Here is a 27,226-nt window from a genome sequence, read left to right on the forward strand (position 1 = left end):
CTTGGAGTAGGAAAATGAGGCTTTTAATCTGAAAAAGGAGGTTTGTGCCCTAAAATTGAGATATTGGTGCAGAAAAATGAGGCTTTTCCACCCAAAAAAGGTGGGTTTTACCCTAAAATTGAGAGCTTGTTGCAGAAAAATGAGGCTTTTCAGCAGAAAAAGGTTGTTTCCGCCCTAAAATTGAGAGCTTGGTACAGAAAAATGAGGTTTTTCACCCCAAAAGCGTGGGTTTAGCCCCCATGATAGGGTTTGTGCTGTATAAAAGTAGAGTTAGGGCCCAGGAAACGAGGCACTGCTGCATAAAAGGGAGGTTGTTACCTGTAGAATCAAAACTTTGGATGCCAAAAATTAATCTTTGAGAGGTAAAATGGGGGTTTGTGCCCTAAAATTGAGAGCTTGGAGTAGGAAAATGAGGCTTTTAATCTGAAAACGGAGGTTTGTGCCCTAAAATTGAGATATTGGTGCAGAAAAATGAGGCTTTTAACCTGAAAAAGGAGGTTTGTGCCCTAAAGTTGAGATATTGGTGAAGAAAAATGAGGCTTTTCACCCAAAAATTGAGAGCTTGTCCCTAAAATTGAGAGCTTGGAGTAGGAAAATGAGGCTTTTAATCTGAAAAAGGAGGTTTGTGCCATAAATTGAGATATTGGTGAAGAAATTGAGGCTTTTAATCTGAAAATTGAGAGCTTGTCCCTAAAATTGAGAGCTTGGTGCAGAAAAATGAGGCTTTTCACCCAAAAAAGGAGAGCTTGTCCATAACATTGAAATATTGGTGCAGAAAAATGAGGCTTTTCAGGTGAAAAAGGTGGGTTTGGTGCTAAAATTGAGAGCTTGGTGCAGAAAAATGAGGCTTTTCTGGTGAAAAGGGCATTTTGTGCCCTAAAATTACGAGCTTGTTGTAGGAAAATGAGGCTTTTTTACCCGAAAAAGGCAGGTTTTACCCTAAAATTGCGAGCTTGTTGTAGGAAAATGAGGCTTTTTTACCCGAAAAAGGCGGGTTTTACCCTAAAATTGAGAGCTTGTTGTAGGAAAATGAGGCTTTTCAGGTGAAAAAGGCGGGTTTTACCGTAAAATTGAGAGAGTGTTTCCGAAAAATGAGGCTTTTCAGGTGAAAAAGGTGGGTTTGGTGCAGAAAATTGAGAGCTCTGTGCAGAAAAATGAGGCTTTTTCACCCGAAAAAGGCATTTTGTGCCCGAAATTGAGAGCTTGGTGCAGAAGAATGAGGCTTTTCACCCCAAAAACGCGGGTTTAGCCCCCATGATAGGGTTTGTGCTGTAAAAAAGGAGAGGTAGGGCCCTGGAAACGAGGCACTGCTGCATAAAAGGGAGGTTGTTACCTGTAGAATCAAAACTTTGGATGCCAAAAATTAATCTTTGAGAGGTAAAATGGGGGTTTGTGCCCTAAAATTGAGAGCTTGGAGTAGGAAAATGAGGCTTTTAATCTGAAAAAGGAGGTTTGTGCCCTAAAATTGAGATATTGGTGCAGAAAAATGAGGCTTTTAACCTGAAAAAGGAGGTTTGTGCCCTAAAATTGAGATATTGGTGAAGAAAAATGAGGCTTTTCACCCAAAAATTGAGAGCTTGTCCCTAAAATTGGGAGCTTGGAGTAGGAAAATGAGGCTTTTAATCTTAAAAAGGAGGTTTGTGCCATAAATTGAGATATTGGTGAAGAAAAATGAGGCTTTTAATCTGAAAATTGAGAGCTTGTCCCTAAAATTGAGAGCTTGGTGCAGAAAAATGAGGCTTTTCACCCAAAAAAGGAGAGCTTGTCCATAACATTGAAATATTGGTGCAGAAAAATGAGGCTTTTCAGGTGAAAAAGGTGGGTTTGGTGCTAAAATTGAGAGCTTGGTGCAGAAAAATGAGGCTTTTCTGGTGAAAAGGGCATTTTGTGCCCTAAAATTGCGAGCTTGTTGTAGGAAAATGAGGCTTTTTTACCCGAAAAAGGCAGGTTTTACCCTAAAATTGCGAGCTTGTTGTAGGAAAATGAGGCTTTTTTACCCGAAAAAGGCGGGTTTTACCCTAAAATTGAGAGCTTGTTGTAGGAAAATGAGGCTTTTCAGGTGAAAAAGGCGGGTTTTACCGTAAAATTGAGAGAGTGTTTCAGAAAAATGAGGCTTTTCAGGTGAAAAAGGTGGGTTTGGTGCAGAAAATTGAGAGCTCTGTGCAGAAAAATGAGGCTTTTTCACCCGAAAAAGGTATTTTGTGCCCGAAATTGAGAGCTTGGTGCAGAAAAATGAGGCTTTTCACCCCAAAAACGCGGGTTTCGCCCCCATGATAGGGTTTGTGCTGTAAAAAAGGAGAGGTAGGGCCCTGGAAACGAGGCACTGCTGCATAAAAGGGAGGTTGTTACCTGTAGAATCAAAACTTTGGATGCCAAAAATTAATCTTTGAGAGGTAAAATGGGGGTTTGTGCCCTAAAATTGAGAGCTTGGAGTAGGAAAATGAGGCTTTTAATCTGAAAAAGGAGGTTTGTGCCCTAAAATTGAGATATTGGTGCAGAAAAATGAGGCTTTTAACCTGAAAAAGGAGGTTTGTGCCCTAAAATTGAGATATTGGTGAAGAAAAATGAGGCTTTTCACCCAAAAATTGAGAGCTTGTCCCTAAAATTGGGAGCTTGGAGTAGGAAAATGAGGCTTTTAATCTGAAAAAGGAGGTTTGTGCCATAAATTGAGATATTGGTGAAGAAAAATGAGGCTTTTAATCTGAAAATTGAGAGCTTGTCCCTAAAATTGAGAGCTTGGTGCAGAAAAATGAGGCTTTTCACCCAAAAAAGGAGAGCTTGTCCATAACATTGAAATATTGGTGCAGAAAAATGAGGCTTTTCAGGTGAAAAAGGTGGGTTTGGTGCTAAAATTGAGAGCTTGGTGCAGAAAAATGAGGCTTTTCTGGTGAAAAGGGCATTTTGTGCCCTAAAATTGCGAGCTTGTTGTAGGAAAATGAGGCTTTTTTACCCGAAAAAGGCAGGTTTTACCCTAAAATTGCGAGCTTGTTGTAGGAAAATGAGGCTTTTTTACCCGAAAAAGGCAGGTTTTACCCTAAAATTGAGAGCTTGTTGTAGGAAAATGAGGCTTTTCAGGTGAAAAAGGTGGGTTTTACCGTAAAATTGAGAGAGTGTTTCAGAAAAATGAGGCTTTTCAGGTGAAAAAGGTGGGTTTGGTGCAGAAAATTGAGAGCTCTGTGCAGAAAAATGAGGCTTTTTCACCCGAAAAAGGCATTTTGTGCCCGAAATTGAGAGCTTGGTGCAGAAAAATGAGGCTTTTCACCCCAAAAACGCGGGTTTAGCCCCCATGATAGGGTTTGTGCTGTAAAAAAGGAGAGGTAGGGCCCTGGAAACGAGGCACTGCTGCATAAAAGGGAGGTTGTTACCTGTAGAATCAAAACTTTGGATGCCAAAAATTAATCTTTGAGAGGTAAAATGGGGGTTTGTGCCCTAAAATTGAGAGCTTGGAGTAGGAAAATGAGGCTTTTAATCTGAAAAAGGAGGTTTGTGCCCTAAAATTGAGATATTGGTGCAGAAAAATGAGGCTTTTAACCTGAAAAAGGAGGTTTGTGCCCTAAAATTGAGATATTGGTGAAGAAAAATGAGGCTTTTCACCCAAAAATTGAGAGCTTGTCCCTAAAATTGGGAGCTTGGAGTAGGAAAATGAGGCTTTTAATCTGAAAAAGGAGGTTTGTGCCATAAATTGAGATATTGGTGAAGAAAAATGAGGCTTTTAATCTGAAAATTGAGAGCTTGTCCCTAAAATTGAGAGCTTGGTGCAGAAAAATGAGGCTTTTCACCCAAAAAAGGAGAGCTTGTCCATAACATTGAAATATTGGTGCAGAAAAATGAGGCTTTTCAGGTGAAAAAGGTGGGTTTGGTGCTAAAATTGAGAGCTTGGTGCAGAAAAATGAGGCTTTTCTGGTGAAAAGGGCATTTTGTGCCCTAAAATTGCGAGCTTGTTGTAGGAAAATGAGGCTTTTTTACCCGAAAAAGGCAGGTTTTACCCTAAAATTGCGAGCTTGTTGTAGGAAAATGAGGCTTTTTTACCCGAAAAAGGCGGGTTTTACCCTAAAATTGAGAGCTTGTTGTAGGAAAATGAGGCTTTTCAGGTGAAAAAGGCGGGTTTTACCGTAAAATTGAGAGAGTGTTTCCGAAAAATGAGGCTTTTCAGGTGAAAAAGGTGGGTTTGGTGCAGAAAATTGAGAGCTCTGTGCAGAAAAATGAGGCTTTTTCACCCGAAAAAGGCATTTTGTGCCCGAAATTGAGAGCTTGGTGCAGAAAAATGAGGCTTTTCACCCCAAAAACGCGGGTTTAGCCCCCATGATAGGGTTTGTGCTGTAAAAAAGGAGAGGTAGGGCCCTGGAAACGAGGCACTGCTGCATAAAAGGGAGGTTGTTACCTGTAGAATCAAAACTTTGGATGCCAAAAATTAATCTTTGAGAGGTAAAATGGGGGTTTGTGCCCTAAAATTGAGAGCTTGGAGTAGGAAAATGAGGCTTTTAATCTGAAAAAGGAGGTTTGTGCCCTAAAATTGAGATATTGGTGAAGAAAATTGAGGCTTTTCACCCAAAAATTGAGAGCTTGTCCCTAAAATTGAGAGCTTGGAGTAGGAAAATGAGGCTTTTAATCTGAAAAAGGAGGTTTGTGCCCTAAAATTGAGATATTGGTGAAGAAAAATGAGGCTTTTCACCCAAAAATTGAGAGCTTGTCCCTAAAATTGAGAGCTTGGTGCAGAAAAATGAGGCTTTTCACCCAAAAATTGAGAGCTTGTCCCTAAAATTTAGAGCTTGGAGTAGGAAAATGAGGCTTTTAATCTGAAAACGGAGGTTTGTGCCCTAAAATTGAGATATTGGTGCAGAAAAATGAGGCTTTTCCACCCAAAAAAGGTGGGTTTTACCCTAAAATTGAGAGCTTGGTGAAGAAAAATGATTCTTTTCACCCGCAGAAATGCGGTTTCTGCCCTAAAATGGAGAGCTTGGTACAGAAAAATGAGGCTTTTCATCTGAAAAATGCAGGTTTGGCCTTAAAATTGCGCTATTGGTGCAGAAAAATGAGGCTTTTCACCCAAAAAAGGGAGCTTGTCCATAACATTGAAATATTGGTGCAGAAAAATGAGGCTTTTTAGGTGAAAAAGGTGGGTTTGGTGCTAAAATTGAGAGCTTGTTGCAGAAAAATGAGGCTTTACGTGTGAAAAAGACGGTTTGTGCCCTAAAATTGAGAGCTTGGAGTAGGAAAATGAGGCTTTTAATCTGAAAAAGGAGGTTTGTGCCCTAAAATTGAGATATTGGTGCAGAAAAATGAGGCTTTTCCACCCAAAAAAGGTGGGTTTTACCCTAAAATTGAGAGCTTGTTGCAGAAAAATGAGGCTTTTCAGCAGAAAAAGGTTGTTTCCGCCCTAAAATTGAGAGCTTGGTACAGAAAAATGAGGTTTTTCACCCCAAAAGCGTGGGTTTAGCCCCCATGATAGGGTTTGTGCTGTATAAAAGTAGAGTTAGGGCCCAGGAAACGAGGCACTGCTGCATAAAAGGGAGGTTGTTACCTGTAGAATCAAAACTTTGGATGCCAAAAATTAATCTTTGAGAGGTAAAATGGGGGTTTGTGCCCTAAAATTGAGAGCTTGGAGTAGGAAAATGAGGCTTTTAATCTGAAAAAGGAGGTTTGTGCCCTAAAATTGAGATATTGGTGCAGAAAAATGAGGCTTTTAATCTGAAAAAGGAGGTTTGTGCCCTAAAATTGAGATATTGGTGAAGAAAAATGAGGCTTTTCACCCAAAAATTGAGAGCTTGTCCCTAAAATTGGGAGCTTGGAGTAGGAAAATGAGGCTTTTAATCTGAAAAAGGAGGTTTGTGCCATAAATTGAGATATTGGTGAAGAAAAATGAGGCTTTTAATCTGAAAATTGAGAGCTTGTCCCTAAAATTGAGAGCTTGGTGCAGAAAAATGAGGCTTTTCAACCAAAAAAGGAGAGCTTGTCCATAACATTGAAATATTGGTGCAGAAAAATGAGGCTTTTCAGGTGAAAAAGGTGGGTTTGGTGCTAAAATTGAGAGCTTGGTGCAGAAAAATGAGGCTTTTCTGGTGAAAAGGGCATTTTGTGCCCTAAAATTGCGAGCTTGTTGTAGGAAAATGAGGCTTTTTTACCCGAAAAAGGCAGGTTTTACCCTAAAATTGAGAGCTTGTTGTAGGAAAATGAGGCTTTTTTACCCGAAAAAGGCGGGTTTTACCCTAAAATTGAGAGCTTGTTGTAGGAAAATGAGGCTTTTCAGGTGAAAAAGGCGGGTTTTACCGTAAAATTGAGAGAGTGTTTCCGAAAAATGAGGCTTTTCAGGTGAAAAAGGTGGGTTTGGTGCAGAAAATTGAGAGCTCTGTGCAGAAAAATGAGGCTTTTTCACCCGAAAAAGGCATTTTGTGCCCGAAATTGAGAGCTTGGTGCAGAAAAATGAGGCTTTTCACCCCAAAAACGCGGGTTTAGCCCCCATGATAGGGTTTGTGCTGTAAAAAAGGAGAGGTAGGGCCCTGGAAACGAGGCACTGCTGCATAAAAGGGAGGTTGTTACCTGTAGAATCAAAAGCTTGGATGCCAAAAATTAATCTTTGAGAGGTAAAATGGGGGTTTGTGCCCTAAAATTGAGAGCTTGGAGTAGGAAAATGAGGCTTTTAATCTGAAAAAGGAGGTTTGTGCCCTAAAATTGAGATATTGGTGCAGAAAAATGAGGCTTTTAACCTGAAAAAGGAGGTTTGTGCCCTAAAATTGAGATATTGGTGAAGAAAAATGAGGCTTTTCCCCCAAAAAATGAGAGCTTGTCCCTAAAATTGGGAGCTTGGAGTAGGAAAATGAGGCTTTTAATCTTAAAAAGGAGGTTTGTGCCATAAATTGAGATATTGGTGAAGAAAAATGAGGCTTTTAATCTGAAAATTGAGAGCTTGTCCCTAAAATTGAGAGCTTGGTGCAGAAAAATGAGGCTTTTCACCCAAAAAAGGAGAGCTTGTCCATAACATTGAAATATTGGTGCAGAAAAATGAGGCTTTTCAGGTGAAAAAGGTGGGTTTGGTGCTAAAATTGAGAGCTTGGTGCAGAAAAATGAGGCTTTTCTGGTGAAAAGGGCATTTTGTGCCCTAAAATTGCGAGCTTGTTGTAGGAAAATGAGGCTTTTTTACCCGAAAAAGGCAGGTTTTACCCTAAAATTGAGAGCTTGTTGTAGGAAAATGAGGCTTTTTTACCCGAAAAAGGCGGGTTTTACCCTAAAATTGAGAGCTTGTTGTAGGAAAATGAGGCTTTTCAGGTGAAAAAGGCGGGTTTTACCGTAAAATTGAGAGAGTGTTTCCGAAAAATGAGGCTTTTCAGGTGAAAAAGGTGGGTTTGGTGCAGAAAATTGAGAGCTCTGTGCAGAAAAATGAGGCTTTTTCACCCGAAAAAGGCATTTTGTGCCCGAAATTGAGAGCTTGGTGCAGAAAAATGAGGCTTTTCACCCCAAAAACGCGGGTTTAGCCCCCATGATAGGGTTTGTGCTGTAAAAAAGGAGAGGTAGGGCCCTGGAAACGAGGCACTGCTGCATAAAAGGGAGGTTGTTACCTGTAGAATCAAAAGCTTGGATGCCAAAAATTAATCTTTGAGAGGTAAAATGGGGGTTTGTGCCCTAAAATTGAGAGCTTGGAGTAGGAAAATGAGGCTTTTAATCTGAAAAAGGAGGTTTGTGCCCTAAAATTGAGATATTGGTGCAGAAAAATGAGGCTTTTCCACCCAAAAAAGGTGGGTTTTACCCTAAAATTGAGAGCTTGTTGCAGAAAAATGAGGCTTTTCAGCAGAAAAAGGTTGTTTCCGCCCTAAAATTGAGAGCTTGGTACAGAAAAATGAGGTTTTTCACCCCAAAAGCGTGGGTTTAGCCCCCATGATAGGGTTTGTGCTGTAAAAAAGGAGAGGTAGGGCCCTGGAAACGAGGCACTGCTGCATAAAAGGGAGGTTGTTACCTGTAGAATCAAAAGCTTGGATGCCAAAAATTAATCTTTGAGAGGTAAAATGGGGGTTTGTGCCCTAAAATTGAGAGCTTGGAGTAGGAAAATGAGGCTTTTAATCTGAAAAAGGAGGTTTGTGCCCTAAAATTGAGATATTGGTGCAGAAAAATGAGGCTTTTAACCTGAAAAAGGAGGTTTGTGCCCTAAAATTGAGATATTGGTGAAGAAAAATGAGGCTTTTCACCCAAAAATTGAGAGCTTGTCCCTAAAATTGGGAGCTTGGAGTAGGAAAATGAGGCTTTTAATCTGAAAAAGGAGGTTTGTGCCATAAATTGAGATATTGGTGAAGAAAAATGAGGCTTTTAATCTGAAAATTGAGAGCTTGTCCCTAAAATTGAGAGCTTGGTGCAGAAAAATGAGGCTTTTCACCCAAAAAAGGAGAGCTTGTCCATAACATTGAAATATTGGTGCAGAAAAATGAGGCTTTTCAGGTGAAAAAGGTGGGTTTGGTGCTAAAATTGAGAGCTTGGTGCAGAAAAATGAGGCTTTTCTGGTGAAAAGGGCATTTTGTGCCCTAAAATTGCGAGCTTGTTGTAGGAAAATGAGGCTTTTTTACCCGAAAAAGGCAGGTTTTACCCTAAAATTGAGAGCTTGTTGTAGGAAAATGAGGCTTTTTTACCCGAAAAAGGCGGGTTTTACCCTAAAATTGAGAGCTTGTTGTAGGAAAATGAGGCTTTTCAGGTGAAAAAGGCGGGTTTTACCGTAAAATTGAGAGAGTGTTTCCGAAAAATGAGGCTTTTCAGGTGAAAAAGGTGGGTTTGGTGCAGAAAATTGAGAGCTCTGTGCAGAAAAATGAGGCTTTTTCACCCGAAAAAGGCATTTTGTGCCCGAAATTGAGAGCTTGGTGCAGAAAAATGAGGCTTTTCACCCCAAAAACGCGGGTTTAGCCCCCATGATAGGGTTTGTGCTGTAAAAAAGGAGAGGTAGGGCCCTGGAAACGAGGCACTGCTGCATAAAAGGGAGGTTGTTACCTGTAGAATCAAAACTTTGGATGCCAAAAATTAATCTTTGAGAGGTAAAATGGGGGTTTGTGCCCTAAAATTGAGAGCTTGGAGTAGGAAAATGAGGCTTTTAATCTGAAAAAGGAGGTTTGTGCCCTAAAATTGAGATATTGGTGAAGAAAATTGAGGCTTTTCACCCAAAAATTGAGAGCTTGTCCCTAAAATTGAGAGCTTGGAGTAGGAAAATGAGGCTTTTAATCTGAAAAAGGAGGTTTGTGCCCTAAAATTGAGATATTGGTGAAGAAAAATGAGGCTTTTCACCCAAAAATTGAGAGCTTGTCCCTAAAATTGAGAGCTTGGTGCAGAAAAATGAGGCTTTTCACCCAAAAATTGAGAGCTTGTCCCTAAAATTTAGAGCTTGGAGTAGGAAAATGAGGCTTTTAATCTGAAAACGGAGGTTTGTGCCCTAAAATTGAGATATTGGTGCAGAAAAATGAGGCTTTTCCACCCAAAAAAGGTGGGTTTTACCCTAAAATTGAGAGCTTGGTGAAGAAAAATGATTCTTTTCACCCGCAGAAATGCGGTTTCTGCCCTAAAATGGAGAGCTTGGTACAGAAAAATGAGGCTTTTCATCTGAAAAATGCAGGTTTGGCCTTAAAATTGCGCTATTGGTGCAGAAAAATGAGGCTTTTCACCCAAAAAAGGGAGCTTGTCCATAACATTGAAATATTGGTGCAGAAAAATGAGGCTTTTTAGGTGAAAAAGGTGGGTTTGGTGCTAAAATTGAGAGCTTGTTGCAGAAAAATGAGGCTTTACGTGTGAAAAAGACGGTTTGTGCCCTAAAATTGAGAGCTTGGAGTAGGAAAATGAGGCTTTTAATCTGAAAAAGGAGGTTTGTGCCCTAAAATTGAGATATTGGTGCAGAAAAATGAGGCTTTTCCACCCAAAAAAGGTGGGTTTTACCCTAAAATTGAGAGCTTGTTGCAGAAAAATGAGGCTTTTCAGCAGAAAAAGGTTGTTTCCGCCCTAAAATTGAGAGCTTGGTACAGAAAAATGAGGTTTTTCACCCCAAAAGCGTGGGTTTAGCCCCCATGATAGGGTTTGTGCTGTATAAAAGTAGAGTTAGGGCCCAGGAAACGAGGCACTGCTGCATAAAAGGGAGGTTGTTACCTGTAGAATCAAAACTTTGGATGCCAAAAATTAATCTTTGAGAGGTAAAATGGGGGTTTGTGCCCTAAAATTGAGAGCTTGGAGTAGGAAAATGAGGCTTTTAATCTGAAAAAGGAGGTTTGTGCCCTAAAATTGAGATATTGGTGCAGAAAAATGAGGCTTTTAATCTGAAAAAGGAGGTTTGTGCCCTAAAATTGAGATATTGGTGAAGAAAAATGAGGCTTTTCACCCAAAAATTGAGAGCTTGTCCCTAAAATTGGGAGCTTGGAGTAGGAAAATGAGGCTTTTAATCTGAAAAAGGAGGTTTGTGCCATAAATTGAGATATTGGTGAAGAAAAATGAGGCTTTTAATCTGAAAATTGAGAGCTTGTCCCTAAAATTGAGAGCTTGGTGCAGAAAAATGAGGCTTTTCAACCAAAAAAGGAGAGCTTGTCCATAACATTGAAATATTGGTGCAGAAAAATGAGGCTTTTCAGGTGAAAAAGGTGGGTTTGGTGCTAAAATTGAGAGCTTGGTGCAGAAAAATGAGGCTTTTCTGGTGAAAAGGGCATTTTGTGCCCTAAAATTGCGAGCTTGTTGTAGGAAAATGAGGCTTTTTTACCCGAAAAAGGCAGGTTTTACCCTAAAATTGAGAGCTTGTTGTAGGAAAATGAGGCTTTTTTACCCGAAAAAGGCGGGTTTTACCCTAAAATTGAGAGCTTGTTGTAGGAAAATGAGGCTTTTCAGGTGAAAAAGGCGGGTTTTACCGTAAAATTGAGAGAGTGTTTCCGAAAAATGAGGCTTTTCAGGTGAAAAAGGTGGGTTTGGTGCAGAAAATTGAGAGCTCTGTGCAGAAAAATGAGGCTTTTTCACCCGAAAAAGGCATTTTGTGCCCGAAATTGAGAGCTTGGTGCAGAAAAATGAGGCTTTTCACCCCAAAAACGCGGGTTTAGCCCCCATGATAGGGTTTGTGCTGTAAAAAAGGAGAGGTAGGGCCCTGGAAACGAGGCACTGCTGCATAAAAGGGAGGTTGTTACCTGTAGAATCAAAAGCTTGGATGCCAAAAATTAATCTTTGAGAGGTAAAATGGGGGTTTGTGCCCTAAAATTGAGAGCTTGGAGTAGGAAAATGAGGCTTTTAATCTGAAAAAGGAGGTTTGTGCCCTAAAATTGAGATATTGGTGCAGAAAAATGAGGCTTTTAACCTGAAAAAGGAGGTTTGTGCCCTAAAATTGAGATATTGGTGAAGAAAAATGAGGCTTTTCCCCCAAAAAATGAGAGCTTGTCCCTAAAATTGGGAGCTTGGAGTAGGAAAATGAGGCTTTTAATCTTAAAAAGGAGGTTTGTGCCATAAATTGAGATATTGGTGAAGAAAAATGAGGCTTTTAATCTGAAAATTGAGAGCTTGTCCCTAAAATTGAGAGCTTGGTGCAGAAAAATGAGGCTTTTCACCCAAAAAAGGAGAGCTTGTCCATAACATTGAAATATTGGTGCAGAAAAATGAGGCTTTTCAGGTGAAAAAGGTGGGTTTGGTGCTAAAATTGAGAGCTTGGTGCAGAAAAATGAGGCTTTTCTGGTGAAAAGGGCATTTTGTGCCCTAAAATTGCGAGCTTGTTGTAGGAAAATGAGGCTTTTTTACCCGAAAAAGGCAGGTTTTACCCTAAAATTGAGAGCTTGTTGTAGGAAAATGAGGCTTTTTTACCCGAAAAAGGCGGGTTTTACCCTAAAATTGAGAGCTTGTTGTAGGAAAATGAGGCTTTTCAGGTGAAAAAGGCGGGTTTTACCGTAAAATTGAGAGAGTGTTTCCGAAAAATGAGGCTTTTCAGGTGAAAAAGGTGGGTTTGGTGCAGAAAATTGAGAGCTCTGTGCAGAAAAATGAGGCTTTTTCACCCGAAAAAGGCATTTTGTGCCCGAAATTGAGAGCTTGGTGCAGAAAAATGAGGCTTTTCACCCCAAAAACGCGGGTTTAGCCCCCATGATAGGGTTTGTGCTGTAAAAAAGGAGAGGTAGGGCCCTGGAAACGAGGCACTGCTGCATAAAAGGGAGGTTGTTACCTGTAGAATCAAAAGCTTGGATGCCAAAAATTAATCTTTGAGAGGTAAAATGGGGGTTTGTGCCCTAAAATTGAGAGCTTGGAGTAGGAAAATGAGGCTTTTAATCTGAAAAAGGAGGTTTGTGCCCTAAAATTGAGATATTGGTGCAGAAAAATGAGGCTTTTCCACCCAAAAAAGGTGGGTTTTACCCTAAAATTGAGAGCTTGTTGCAGAAAAATGAGGCTTTTCAGCAGAAAAAGGTTGTTTCCGCCCTAAAATTGAGAGCTTGGTACAGAAAAATGAGGTTTTTCACCCCAAAAGCGTGGGTTTAGCCCCCATGATAGGGTTTGTGCTGTAAAAAAGGAGAGGTAGGGCCCTGGAAACGAGGCACTGCTGCATAAAAGGGAGGTTGTTACCTGTAGAATCAAAAGCTTGGATGCCAAAAATTAATCTTTGAGAGGTAAAATGGGGGTTTGTGCCCTAAAATTGAGAGCTTGGAGTAGGAAAATGAGGCTTTTAATCTGAAAAAGGAGGTTTGTGCCCTAAAATTGAGATATTGGTGCAGAAAAATGAGGCTTTTAACCTGAAAAAGGAGGTTTGTGCCCTAAAATTGAGATATTGGTGAAGAAAAATGAGGCTTTTCACCCAAAAATTGAGAGCTTGTCCCTAAAATTGGGAGCTTGGAGTAGGAAAATGAGGCTTTTAATCTGAAAAAGGAGGTTTGTGCCATAAATTGAGATATTGGTGAAGAAAAATGAGGCTTTTAATCTGAAAATTGAGAGCTTGTCCCTAAAATTGAGAGCTTGGTGCAGAAAAATGAGGCTTTTCACCCAAAAAAGGAGAGCTTGTCCATAACATTGAAATATTGGTGCAGAAAAATGAGGCTTTTCAGGTGAAAAAGGTGGGTTTGGTGCTAAAATTGAGAGCTTGGTGCAGAAAAATGAGGCTTTTCTGGTGAAAAGGGCATTTTGTGCCCTAAAATTGCGAGCTTGTTGTAGGAAAATGAGGCTTTTTTACCCGAAAAAGGCAGGTTTTACCCTAAAATTGAGAGCTTGTTGTAGGAAAATGAGGCTTTTTTACCCGAAAAAGGCGGGTTTTACCCTAAAATTGAGAGCTTGTTGTAGGAAAATGAGGCTTTTCAGGTGAAAAAGGCGGGTTTTACCGTAAAATTGAGAGAGTGTTTCCAAAAAATGAGGCTTTTCAGGTGAAAAAGGTGGGTTTGGTGCAGAAAATTGAGAGCTCTGTGCAGAAAAATGAGGCTTTTTCACCCGAAAAAGGCATTTTGTGCCCGAAATTGAGAGCTTGGTGCAGAAAAATGAGGCTTTTCACCCCAAAAACGCGGGTTTAGCCCCCATGATAGGGTTTGTGCTGTAAAAAAGGAGAGGTAGGGCCCTGGAAACGAGGCACTGCTGCATAAAAGGGAGGTTGTTACCTGTAGAATCAAAACTTTGGATGCCAAAAATTAATCTTTGAGAGGTAAAATGGGGGTTTGTGCCCTAAAATTGAGAGCTTGGAGTAGGAAAATGAGGCTTTTAATCTGAAAAAGGAGGTTTGTGCCCTAAAATTGAGATATTGGTGCAGAAAAATGAGGCTTTTCCACCCAAAAAAGGTGGGTTTTACCCTAAAATTGAGAGCTTGTTGCAGAAAAATGAGGCTTTTCAGCAGAAAAAGGTTGTTTCCGCCCTAAAATTGAGAGCTTGGTACAGAAAAATGAGGTTTTTCACCCCAAAAGCGTGGGTTTAGCCCCCATGATAGGGTTTGTGCTGTAAAAAAGGAGAGGTAGGGCCCTGGAAACGAGGCACTGCTGCATAAAAGGGAGGTTGTTACCTGTAGAATCAAAAGCTTGGATGCCAAAAATTAATCTTTGAGAGGTAAAATGGGGGTTTGTGCCCTAAAATTGAGAGCTTGGAGTAGGAAAATGAGGCTTTTAATCTGAAAAAGGAGGTTTGTGCCCTAAAATTGAGATATTGGTGCAGAAAAATGAGGCTTTTAACCTGAAAAAGGAGGTTTGTGCCCTAAAATTGAGATATTGGTGAAGAAAAATGAGGCTTTTCACCCAAAAATTGAGAGCTTGTCCCTAAAATTGGGAGCTTGGAGTAGGAAAATGAGGCTTTTAATCTGAAAAAGGAGGTTTGTGCCATAAATTGAGATATTGGTGAAGAAAAATGAGGCTTTTAATCTGAAAATTGAGAGCTTGTCCCTAAAATTGAGAGCTTGGTGCAGAAAAATGAGGCTTTTCACCCAAAAAAGGAGAGCTTGTCCATAACATTGAAATATTGGTGCAGAAAAATGAGGCTTTTCAGGTGAAAAAGGTGGGTTTGGTGCTAAAATTGAGAGCTTGGTGCAGAAAAATGAGGCTTTTCTGGTGAAAAGGGCATTTTGTGCCCTAAAATTGCGAGCTTGTTGTAGGAAAATGAGGCTTTTTTACCCGAAAAAGGCAGGTTTTACCCTAAAATTGAGAGCTTGTTGTAGGAAAATGAGGCTTTTTTACCCGAAAAAGGCGGGTTTTACCCTAAAATTGAGAGCTTGTTGTAGGAAAATGAGGCTTTTCAGGTGAAAAAGGCGGGTTTTACCGTAAAATTGAGAGAGTGTTTCCGAAAAATGAGGCTTTTCAGGTGAAAAAGGTGGGTTTGGTGCAGAAAATTGAGAGCTCTGTGCAGAAAAATGAGGCTTTTTCACCCGAAAAAGGCATTTTGTGCCCGAAATTGAGAGCTTGGTGCAGAAAAATGAGGCTTTTCACCCCAAAAACGCGGGTTTAGCCCCCATGATAGGGTTTGTGCTGTAAAAAAGGAGAGGTAGGGCCCTGGAAACGAGGCACTGCTGCATAAAAGGGAGGTTGTTACCTGTAGAATCAAAACTTTGGATGCCAAAAATTAATCTTTGAGAGGTAAAATGGGGGTTTGTGCCCTAAAATTGAGAGCTTGGAGTAGGAAAATGAGGCTTTTAATCTGAAAAAGGAGGTTTGTGCCCTAAAATTGAGATATTGGTGAAGAAAAATGAGGCTTTTCACCCAAAAATTGAGAGCTTGTCCCTAAAATTGAGAGCTTGGAGTAGGAAAATGAGGCTTTTAATCTGAAAAAGGAGGTTTGTGCCCTAAAATTGAGATATTGGTGAAGAAAAATGAGGCTTTTCACCCAAAAATTGAGAGCTTGTCCCTAAAATTGAGAGCTTGGTGCAGAAAAATGAGGCTTTTCACCCAAAAATTGAGAGCTTGTCCCTAAAATTGAGAGCTTGGAGTAGGAAAATGAGGCTTTTAATCTGAAAACGGAGGTTTGTGCCCTAAAATTGAGATATTGGTGCAGAAAAATGAGGCTTTTCCACCCAAAAAAGGTGGGTTTTACCCTAAAATTGAGAGCTTGGTGAAGAAAAATGATTCTTTTCACCCGCAGAAATGCGGTTTCTGCCCTAAAATGGAGAGCTTGGTACAGAAAAATGAGGCTTTTCATCTGAAAAATGCAGGTTTGGCCTTAAAATTGCGCTATTGGTGCAGAAAAATGAGGCTTTTCACCCAAAAAAGGGAGCTTGTCCACAACATTGAAATATTGGTGCAGAAAAATGAGGCTTTTTAGGTGAAAAAGGTGGGTTTGGTGCTAAAATTGAGAGCTTGTTGCAGAAAAATGAGGCTTTACGTGTGAAAAAGACGGTTTGTGCCCTAAAATTGAGAGCTTGGAGTAGGAAAATGAGGCTTTTAATCTGAAAAAGGAGGTTTGTGCCCTAAAATTGAGATATTGGTGCAGAAAAATGAGGCTTTTCCACCCAAAAAAGGTGGGTTTTACCCTAAAATTGAGAGCTTGTTGCAGAAAAATGAGGCTTTTCAGCAGAAAAAGGTTGTTTCCGCCCTAAAATTGAGAGCTTGGTACAGAAAAATGAGGTTTTTCACCCCAAAAGCGTGGGTTTAGCCCCCATGATAGGGTTTGTGCTGTATAAAAGTAGAGTTAGGGCCCAGGAAACGAGGCACTGCTGCATAAAAGGGAGGTTGTTACCTGTAGAATCAAAACTTTGGATGCCAAAAATTAATCTTTGAGAGGTAAAATGGGGGTTTGTGCCCTAAAATTGAGAGCTTGGAGTAGGAAAATGAGGCTTTTAATCTGAAAAAGGAGGTTTGTGCCCTAAAATTGAGATATTGGTGCAGAAAAATGAGGCTTTTAACCTGAAAAAGGAGGTTTGTGCCCTAAAATTGAGATATTGGTGAAGAAAAATGAGGCTTTTCACCCAAAAATTGAGAGCTTGTCCCTAAAATTGGGAGCTTGGAGTAGGAAAATGAGGCTTTTAATCTGAAAAAGGAGGTTTGTGCCATAAATTGAGATATTGGTGAAGAAAAATGAGGCTTTTAATCTGAAAATTGAGAGCTTGTCCCTAAAATTGAGAGCTTGGTGCAGAAAAATGAGGCTTTTCACCCAAAAAAGGAGAGCTTGTCCATAACATTGAAATATTGGTGCAGAAAAATGAGGCTTTTCAGGTGAAAAAGGTGGGTTTGGTGCTAAAATTGAGAGCTTGGTGCAGAAAAATGAGGCTTTTCTGGTGAAAAGGGCATTTTGTGCCCTAAAATTGCGAGCTTGTTGTAGGAAAATGAGGCTTTTTTACCCGAAAAAGGCAGGTTTTACCCTAAAATTGAGAGCTTGTTGTAGGAAAATGAGGCTTTTTTACCCGAAAAAGGCGGGTTTTACCCTAAAATTGAGAGCTTGTTGTAGGAAAATGAGGCTTTTCAGGTGAAAAAGGCGGGTTTTACCGTAAAATTGAGAGAGTGTTTCCGAAAAATGAGGCTTTTCAGGTGAAAAAGGTGGGTTTGGTGCAGAAAATTGAGAGCTCTGTGCAGAAAAATGAGGCTTTTTCACCCGAAAAAGGCATTTTGTGCCCGAAATTGAGAGCTTGGTGCAGAAAAATGAGGCTTTTCACCCCAAAAACGCGGGTTTAGCCCCCATGATAGGGTTTGTGCTGTAAAAAAGGAGAGGTAGGGCCCTGGAAACGAGGCACTGCTGCATAAAAGGGAGGTTGTTACCTGTAGAATCAAAACTTTGGATGCCAAAAATTAATCTTTGAGAGGTAAAATGGGGGTTTGTGCCCTAAAATTGAGAGCTTGGAGTAGGAAAATGAGGCTTTTAATCTGAAAAAGGAGGTTTGTGCCCTAAAATTGAGATATTGGTGCAGAAAAATGAGGCTTTTAACCTGAAAAAGGAGGTTTGTGCCCTAAAATTGAGATATTGGTGAAGAAAAATGAGGTTTTTCACCCAAAAATTGAGAGCTTGTCCCTAAAATTGGGAGCTTGGAGTAGGAAAATGAGGCTTTTAATCTTAAAAAGGAGGTTTGTGCCATAAATTGAGATATTGGTGAAGAAAAATGAGGCTTTTAATCTGAAAATTGAGAGCTTGTCCCTAAAATTGAGAGCTTGGTGCAGAAAAATGAGGCTTTTCACCCAAAAAAGGAGAGCTTGTCCATAACATTGAAATATTGGTGCAGAAAAATGAGGCTTTTCAGGTGAAAAAGGTGGGTTTGGTGCTAAAATTGAGAGCTTGGTGCAGAAAAATGAGGCTTTTCTGGTGAAAAGGGCATTTTGTGCCCTAAAATTGCGAGCTTGTTGTAGGAAAATGAGGCTTTTTTACCCGAAAAAGGCAGGTTTTACCCTAAAATTGAGAGCTTGTTGTAGGAAAATGAGGCTTTTTTACCCGAAAAAGGCGGGTTTTACCCTAAAATTGAGAGCTTGTTGTAGGAAAATGAGGCTTTTCAGGTGAAAAAGGCGGGTTTTACCGTAAAATTGAGAGAGTGTTTCCGAAAAATGAGGCTTTTCAGGTGAAAAAGGTGGGTTTGGTGCAGAAAATTGAGAGCTCTGTGCAGAAAAATGAGGCTTTTTCACCCGAAAAAGGCATTTTGTGCCCGAAATTGAGAGCTTGGTGCAGAAAAATGAGGCTTTTCACCCCAAAAACGCGGGTTTAGCCCCCATGATAGGGTTTGTGCTGTAAAAAAGGAGAGGTAGGGCCCTGGAAACGAGGCACTGCTGCATAAAAGGGAGGTTGTTACCTGTAGAATCAAAACTTTGGATGCCAAAAATTAATCTTTGAGAGGTAAAATGGGGGTTTGTGCCCTAAAATTGAGAGCTTGGAGTAGGAAAATGAGGCTTTTAATCTGAAAAAGGAGGTTTGTGCCCTAAAATTGAGATATTGGTGAAGAAAAATGAGGCTTTTCACCCAAAAATTGAGAGCTTGTCCCTAAAATTGAGAGCTTGGAGTAGGAAAATGAGGCTTTTAATCTGAAAAAGGAGGTTTGTGCCCTAAAATTGAGATATTGGTGAAGAAAAATGAGGCTTTTCACCCAAAAATTGAGAGCTTGTCCCTAAAATTGAGAGCTTGGTGCAGAAAAATGAGGCTTTTCACCCAAAAATTGAGAGCTTGTCCCTAAAATTGAGAGCTTGGAGTAGGAAAATGAGGCTTTTAATCTGAAAACGGAGGTTTGTGCCCTAAAATTGAGATATTGGTGCAGAAAAATGAGGCTTTTCCACCCAAAAAAGGTGGGTTTTACCCTAAAATTGAGAGCTTGGTGAAGAAAAATGATTCTTTTCACCCGCAGAAATGCGGTTTCTGCCCTAAAATGGAGAGCTTGGTACAGAAAAATGAGGCTTTTCATCTGAAAAATGCAGGTTTGGCCTTAAAATTGCGCTATTGGTGCAGAAAAATGAGGCTTTTTAGGTGAAAAAGGTGGGTTTGGTGCTAAAATTGAGAGCTTGTTGCAGAAAAATGAGGCTTTACGTGTGAAAAAGACGGTTTGTGCCCTAAAATTGAGAGCTTGGAGTAGGAAAATGAGGCTTTTAATCTGAAAAAGGAGGTTTGTGCCCTAAAATTGAGATATTGGTGCAGAAAAATGAGGCTTTTCCACCCAAAAAAGGTGGGTTTTACCCTAAAATTGAGAGCTTGTTGCAGAAAAATGAGGCTTTTCAGCAGAAAAAGGTTGTTTCCGCCCTAAAATTGAGAGCTTGGTACAGAAAAATGAGGTTTTTCACCCCAAAAGCGTGGGTTTAGCCCCCATGATAGGGTTTGTGCTGTATAAAAGTAGAGTTAGGGCCCAGGAAACGAGGCACTGCTGCATAAAAGGGAGGTTGTTACCTGTAGAATCAAAACTTTGGATGCCAAAAATTAATCTTTGAGAGGTAAAATGGGGGTTTGTGCCCTAAAATTGAGAGCTTGGAGTAGGAAAATGAGGCTTTTAATCTGAAAAAGGAGGTTTGTGCCCTAAAATTGAGATATTGGTGCAGAAAAATGAGGCTTTTAACCTGAAAAAGGAGGTTTGTGCCCTAAAATTGAGATATTGGTGAAGAAAAATGAGGCTTTTCACCCAAAAATTGAGAGCTTGTCCCTAAAATTGGGAGCTTGGAGTAGGAAAATGAGGCTTTTAATCTGAAAAAGGAGGTTTGTGCCATAAATTGAGATATTGGTGAAGAAAAATGAGGCTTTTAATCTGAAAATTGAGAGCTTGTCCCTAAAATTGAGAGCTTGGTGCAGAAAAATGAGGCTTTTCACCCAAAAAAGGAGAGCTTGTCCATAACATTGAAATATTGGTGCAGAAAAATGAGGCTTTTCAGGTGAAAAAGGTGGGTTTGGTGCTAAAATTGAGAGCTTGGTGCAGAAAAATGAGGCTTTTCTGGTGAAAAGGGCATTTTGTGCCCTAAAATTGCGAGCTTGTTGTAGGAAAATGAGGCTTTTTTACCCGAAAAAGGCAGGTTTTACCCTAAAATTGAGAGCTTGTTGTAGGAAAATGAGGCTTTTTTACCCGAAAAAGGCGGGTTTTACCCTAAAATTGAGAGCTTGTTGTAGGAAAATGAGGCTTTTCAGGTGAAAAAGGCGGGTTTTACCGTAAAATTGAGAGAGTGTTTCCGAAAAATGAGGCTTTTCAGGTGAAAAAGGTGGGTTTGGTGCAGAAAATTGAGAGCTCTGTGCAGAAAAATGAGGCTTTTTCACCCGAAAAAGGCATTTTGTGCCCGAAATTGAGAGCTTGGTGCAGAAAAATGAGGCTTTTCACCCCAAAAACGCGGGTTTAGCCCCCATGATAGGGTTTGTGCTGTAAAAAAGGAGAGGTAGGGCCCTGGAAACGAGGCACTGCTGCATAAAAGGGAGGTTGTTACCTGTAGAATCAAAACTTTGGATGCCAAAAATTAATCTTTGAGAGGTAAAATGGGGGTTTGTGCCCTAAAATTGAGAGCTTGGAGTAGGAAAATGAGGCTTTTAATCTGAAAAAGGAGGTTTGTGCCCTAAAATTGAGATATTGGTGAAGAAAAATGAGGCTTTTCACCCAAAAATTGAGAGCTTGTCCCTAAAATTGAGAGCTTGGAGTAGGAAAATGAGGCTTTTAATCTGAAAAAGGAGGTTTGTGCCCTAAAATTGAGATATTGGTGAAGAAAAATGAGGTTTTTCACCCCAAAAGCGTGGGTTTAGCCCCCATGATAGGGTTTGTGCTGTAAAAAAGGAGAGGTAGGGCCCTGGAAACGAGGCACTGCTGCATAAAAGGGAGGTTGTTACCTGTAGAATCAAAACTTTGGATGCCAAAAATTAATCTTTGAGAGGTAAAATGGGGGTTTGTGCCCTAAAATTGAGAGCTTGGAGTAGGAAAATGAGGCTTTTAATCTGAAAAAGGAGGTTTGTGCCCTAAAATTGAGATATTGGTGCAGAAAAATGAGGCTTTTAATCTGAAAAAGGAGGTTTGTGCCCTAAAATTGAGATATTGTTGCAGAAAAATGAGGCTTTTAACCTGAAAAAGGAGGTTTGTGCCCTAAAATTGAGATATTGGTGAAGAAAAATGAGGCTTTTCACCCAAAAATTGAGAGCTTGTCCCTAAAATTGGGAGCTTGGAGTAGGAAAATGAGGCTTTTAATCTTAAAAAGGAGGTTTGTGCCATAAATTGAGATATTGGTGAAGAAAAATGAGGCTTTTAATCTGAAAATTGAGAGCTTGTCCCTAAAATTGAGAGCTTGGTGCAGAAAAATGAGGCTTTTCACCCAAAAAAGGAGAGCTTGTCCATAACATTGAAATATTGGTGCAGAAAAATGAGGCTTTTCAGGTGAAAAAGGTGGGTTTGGTGCTAAAATTGAGAGCTTGGTGCAGAAAAATGAGGCTTTTCTGGTGAAAAGGGCATTTTGTGCCCTAAAATTGCGAGCTTGTTGTAGGAAAATGAGGCTTTTTTACCCGAAAAAGGCGGGTTTTACCCTAAAATTGAGAGCTTGTTGTAGGAAAATGAGGCTTTTCAGGTGAAAAAGGCGGGTTTTACCGTAAAATTGAGAGAGTGTTTCCGAAAAATGAGGCTTTTCAGGTGAAAAAGGTGGGTTTGGTGCAGAAAATTGAGAGCTCTGTGCAGAAAAATGAGGCTTTTTCACCCGAAAAAGGCATTTTGTGCCCGAAATTGAGAGCTTGGTGCAGAAAAATGAGGCTTTTCACCCCAAAAACGCGGGTTTAGCCCCCATGATAGGGTTTGTGCTGTAAAAAAGGAGAGGTAGGGCCCTGGAAACGAGGCACTGCTGCATAAAAGGGAGGTTGTTACCTGTAGAATCAAAAGCTTGGATGCCAAAAATTAATCTTTGAGAGGTAAAATGGGGGTTTGTGCCCTAAAATTGAGAGCTTGGAGTAGGAAAATGAGGCTTTTAATCTGAAAAAGGAGGTTTGTGCCCTAAAATTGAGATATTGGTGCAGAAAAATGAGGCTTTTCCACCCAAAAAAGGTGGGTTTTACCCTAAAATTGAGAGCTTGTTGCAGAAAAATGAGGCTTTTCAGCAGAAAAAGGTTGTTTCCGCCCTAAAATTGAGAGCTTGGTACAGAAAAATGAGGTTTTTCACCCCAAAAGCGTGGGTTTAGCCCCCATGATAGGGTTTGTGCTGTAAAAAAGGAGAGGTAGGGCCCTGGAAACGAGGCACTGCTGCATAAAAGGGAGGTTGTTACCTGTAGAATCAAAACTTTGGATGCCAAAAATTAATCTTTGAGAGGTAAAATGGGGGTTTGTGCCCTAAAATTGAGAGCTTGGAGTAGGAAAATGAGGCTTTTAATCTGAAAAAGGAGGTTTGTGCCCTAAAATTGAGATATTGGTGAAGAAAAATGAGGCTTTTAACCTGAAAAAGGAGGTTTGTGCCCTAAAATTGAGATATTGGTGAAGAAAAATGAGGCTTTTCACCCAAAAATTGAGAGCTTGTCCCTAAAATTGGGAGCTTGGAGTAGGAAAATGAGGCTTTTAATCTGAAAAAGGAGGTTTGTGCCATAAATTGAGATATTGGTGAAGAAAAATGAGGCTTTTAATCTGAAAATTGAGAGCTTGTCCCTAAAATTGAGAGCTTGGTGCAGAAAAATGAGGCTTTTCACCCAAAAAAGGAGAGCTTGTCCATAACATTGAAATATTGGTGCAGAAAAATGAGGCTTTTCAGGTGAAAAAGGTGGGTTTGGTGCTAAAATTGAGAGCTTGGTGCAGAAAAATGAGGCTTTTCTGGTGAAAAGGGCATTTTGTGCCCTAAAATTGCGAGCTTGTTGTAGGAAAATGAGGCTTTTTTACCCGAAAAAGGCGGGTTTTACCCTAAAATTGAGAGCTTGTTGTAGGAAAATGAGGCTTTTCAGGTGAAAAAGGCGGGTTTTACCGTAAAATTGAGAGAGTGTTTCCGAAAAATGAGGCTTTTCAGGTGAAAAAGGTGGGTTTGGTGCAGAAAATTGAGAGCTCTGTGCAGAAAAATGAGGCTTTTTCACCCGAAAAAGGCATTTTGTGCCCGAAATTGAGAGCTTGGTGCAGAAAAATGAGGCTTTTCACCCCAAAAACGCGGGTTTAGCCCCCATGATAGGGTTTGTGCTGTAAAAAAGGAGAGGTAGGGCCCTGGAAACGAGGCACTGCTGCATAAAAGGGAGGTTGTTACCTGTAGAATCAAAACTTTGGATGCCAAAAATTAATCTTTGAGAGGTAAAATGGGGGTTTGTGCCCTAAAATTGAGAGCTTGGAGTAGGAAAATGAGGCTTTTAATCTGAAAAAGGAGGTTTGTGCCCTAAAATTGAGATATTGGTGCAGAAAAATGAGGCTTTTCCACCCAAAAAAGGTGGGTTTTACCCTAAAATTGAGAGCTTGTTGCAGAAAAATGAGGCTTTTCAGCAGAAAAAGGTTGTTTCCGCCCTAAAATTGAGAGCTTGGTACAGAAAAATGAGGTTTTTCACCCCAAAAGCGTGGGTTTAGCCCCCATGATAGGGTTTGTGCTGTAAAAAAGGAGAGGTAGGGCCCTGGAAACGAGGCACTGCTGCATAAAAGGGAGGTTGTTACCTGTAGAATCAAAAGCTTGGATGCCAAAAATTAATCTTTGAGAGGTAAAATGGGGGTTTGTGCCCTAAAATTGAGAGCTTGGAGTAGGAAAATGAGGCTTTTAATCTGAAAAAGGAGGTTTGTGCCCTAAAATTGAGATATTGGTGCAGAAAAATGAGGCTTTTAACCTGAAAAAGGAGGTTTGTGCCCTAAAATTGAGATATTGGTGAAGAAAAATGAGGCTTTTCACCCAAAAATTGAGAGCTTGTCCCTAAAATTGGGAGCTTGGAGTAGGAAAATGAGGCTTTTAATCTGAAAAAGGAGGTTTGTGCCATAAATTGAGATATTGGTGAAGAAAAATGAGGCTTTTAATCTGAAAATTGAGAGCTTGTCCCTAAAATTGAGAGCTTGGTGCAGAAAAATGAGGCTTTTCACCCAAAAAAGGAGAGCTTGTCCATAACATTGAAATATTGGTGCAGAAAAATGAGGCTTTTCAGGTGAAAAAGGTGGGTTTGGTGCTAAAATTGAGAGCTTGGTGCAGAAAAATGAGGCTTTTCTGGTGAAAAGGGCATTTTGTGCCCTAAAATTGCGAGCTTGTTGTAGGAAAATGAGGCTTTTTTACCCGAAAAAGGCAGGTTTTACCCTAAAATTGAGAGCTTGTTGTAGGAAAATGAGGCTTTTTTACCCGAAAAAGGCGGGTTTTACCCTAAAATTGAGAGCTTGTTGTAGGAAAATGAGGCTTTTCAGGTGAAAAAGGCGGGTTTTACCGTAAAATTGAGAGAGTGTTTCCGAAAAATGAGGCTTTTCAGGTGAAAAAGGTGGGTTTGGTGCAGAAAATTGAGAGCTCTGTGCAGAAAAATGAGGCTTTTTCACCCGAAAAAGGCATTTTGTGCCCGAAATTGAGAGCTTGGTGCAGAAAAATGAGGCTTTTCACCCCAAAAACGCGGGTTTAGCCCCCATGATAGGGTTTGTGCTGTAAAAAAGGAGAGGTAGGGCCCTGGAAACGAGGCACTGCTGCATAAAAGGGAGGTTGTTACCTGTAGAATCAAAACTTTGGATGCCAAAAATTAATCTTTGAGAGGTAAAATGGGGGTTTGTGCCCTAAAATTGAGAGCTTGGAGTAGGAAAATGAGGCTTTTAATCTGAAAAAGGAGGTTTGTGCCCTAAAATTGAGATATTGGTGCAGAAAAATGAGGCTTTTCCACCCAAAAAAGGTGGGTTTTACCCTAAAATTGAGAGCTTGTTGCAGAAAAATGAGGCTTTTCAGCAGAAAAAGGTTGTTTCCGCCCTAAAATTGAGAGCTTGGTACAGAAAAATGAGGTTTTTCACCCCAAAAGCGTGGGTTTAGCCCCCATGATAGGGTTTGTGCTGTAAAAAAGGAGAGGTAGGGCCCTGGAAACGAGGCACTGCTGCATAAAAGGGAGGTTGTTACCTGTAGAATCAAAAGCTTGGATGCCAAAAATTAATCTTTGAGAGGTAAAATGGGGGTTTGTGCCCTAAAATTGAGAGCTTGGAGTAGGAAAATGAGGCTTTTAATCTGAAAAAGGAGGTTTGTGCCCTAAAATTGAGATATTGGTGCAGAAAAATGAGGCTTTTAACCTGAAAAAGGAGGTTTGTGCCCTAAAATTGAGATATTGGTGAAGAAAAATGAGGCTTTTCACCCAAAAATTGAGAGCTTGTCCCTAAAATTGGGAGCTTGGAGTAGGAAAATGAGGCTTTTAATCTGAAAAAGGAGGTTTGTGCCATAAATTGAGATATTGGTGAAGAAAAATGAGGCTTTTAATCTGAAAATTGAGAGCTTGTCCCTAAAATTGAGAGCTTGGTGCAGAAAAATGAGGCTTTTCACCCAAAAAAGGAGAGCTTGTCCATAACATTGAAATATTGGTGCAGAAAAATGAGGCTTTTCAGGTGAAAAAGGTGGGTTTGGTGCTAAAATTGAGAGCTTGGTGCAGAAAAATGAGGCTTTTCTGGTGAAAAGGGCATTTTGTGCCCTAAAATTGCGAGCTTGTTGTAGGAAAATGAGGCTTTTTTACCCGAAAAAGGCAGGTTTTACCCTAAAATTGAGAGCTTGTTGTAGGAAAATGAGGCTTTTTTACCCGAAAAAGGCGGGTTTTACCCTAAAATTGAGAGCTTGTTGTAGGAAAATGAGGCTTTTCAGGTGAAAAAGGCGGGTTTTACCGTAAAATTGAGAGAGTGTTTCCGAAAAATGAGGCTTTTCAGGTGAAAAAGGTGGGTTTGGTGCAGAAAATTGAGAGCTCTGTGCAGAAAAATGAGGCTTTTTCACCCGAAAAAGGCATTTTGTGCCCGAAATTGAGAGCTTGGTGCAGAAAAATGAGGCTTTTCACCCCAAAAACGCGGGTTTAGCCCCCATGATAGGGTTTGTGCTGTAAAAAAGGAGAGGTAGGGCCCTGGAAACGAGGCACTGCTGCATAAAAGGGAGGTTGTTACCTGTAGAATCAAAACTTTGGATGCCAAAAATTAATCTTTGAGAGGTAAAATGGGGGTTTGTGCCCTAAAATTGAGAGCTTGGAGTAGGAAAATGAGGCTTTTAATCTGAAAAAGGAGGTTTGTGCCCTAAAATTGAGATATTGGTGCAGAAAAATGAGGCTTTTCCACCCAAAAAAGGTGGGTTTTACCCTAAAATTGAGAGCTTGTTGCAGAAAAATGAGGCTTTTCAGCAGAAAAAGGTTGTTTCCGCCCTAAAATTGAGAGCTTGGTACAGAAAAATGAGGTTTTTCACCCCAAAAGCGTGGGTTTAGCCCCCATGATAGGGTTTGTGCTGTAAAAAAGGAGAGGTAGGGCCCTGGAAACGAGGCACTGCTGCATAAAAGGGAGGTTGTTACCTGTAGAATCAAAAGCTTGGATGCCAAAAATTAATCTTTGAGAGGTAAAATGGGGGTTTGTGCCCTAAAATTGAGAGCTTGGAGTAGGAAAATGAGGCTTTTAATCTGAAAAAGGAGGTTTGTGCCCTAAAATTGAGATATTGGTGCAGAAAAATGAGGCTTTTAACCTGAAAAAGGAGGTTTGTGCCCTAAAATTGAGATATTGGTGAAGAAAAATGAGGCTTTTCACCCAAAAATTGAGAGCTTGTCCCTAAAATTGGGAGCTTGGAGTAGGAAAATGAGGCTTTTAATCTGAAAAAGGAGGTTTGTGCCCTAAAATTGAGATATTGGTGAAGAAAAATGAGGCTTTTAATCTGAAAATTGAGAGCTTGTCCCTAAAATTGAGAGCTTGGTGCAGAAAAATGAGGCTTTTCACCCAAAAAAGGAGAGCTTGTCCATAACATTGAAATATTGGTGCAGAAAAATGAGGCTTTTCAGGTGAAAAAGGTGGGTTTGGTGCTAAAATTGAGAGCTTGGTGCAGAAAAATGAGGCTTTTCTGGTGAAAAGGGCATTTTGTGCCCTAAAATTGCGAGCTTGTTGTAGGAAAATGAGGCTTTTTTACCCGAAAAAGGCAGGTTTTACCCTAAAATTGAGAGCTTGTTGTAGGAAAATGAGGCTTTTTTACCCGAAAAAGGCGGGTTTTACCCTAAAATTGAGAGCTTGTTGTAGGAAAATGAGGCTTTTCAGGTGAAAAAGGCGGGTTTTACCGTAAAATTGAGAGAGTGTTTCCGAAAAATGAGGCTTTTCAGGTGAAAAAGGTGGGTTTGGTGCAGAAAATTGAGAGCTCTGTGCAGAAAAATGAGGCTTTTTCACCCGAAAAAGGCATTTTGTGCCCGAAATTGAGAGCTTGGTGCAGAAAAATGAGGCTTTTCACCCCAAAAACGCGGGTTTAGCCCCCATGATAGGGTTTGTGCTGTAAAAAAGGAGAGGTAGGGCCCTGGAAACGAGGCACTGCTGCATAAAAGGGAGGTTGTTACCTGTAGAATC

The sequence above is a fragment of the Strix uralensis genome, chromosome 1 (assembly GCF_047716275.1).
Source record: "Strix uralensis isolate ZFMK-TIS-50842 chromosome 1, bStrUra1, whole genome shotgun sequence".
In the NCBI taxonomy this organism is placed as follows: domain Eukaryota; kingdom Metazoa; phylum Chordata; class Aves; order Strigiformes; family Strigidae; genus Strix; species Strix uralensis.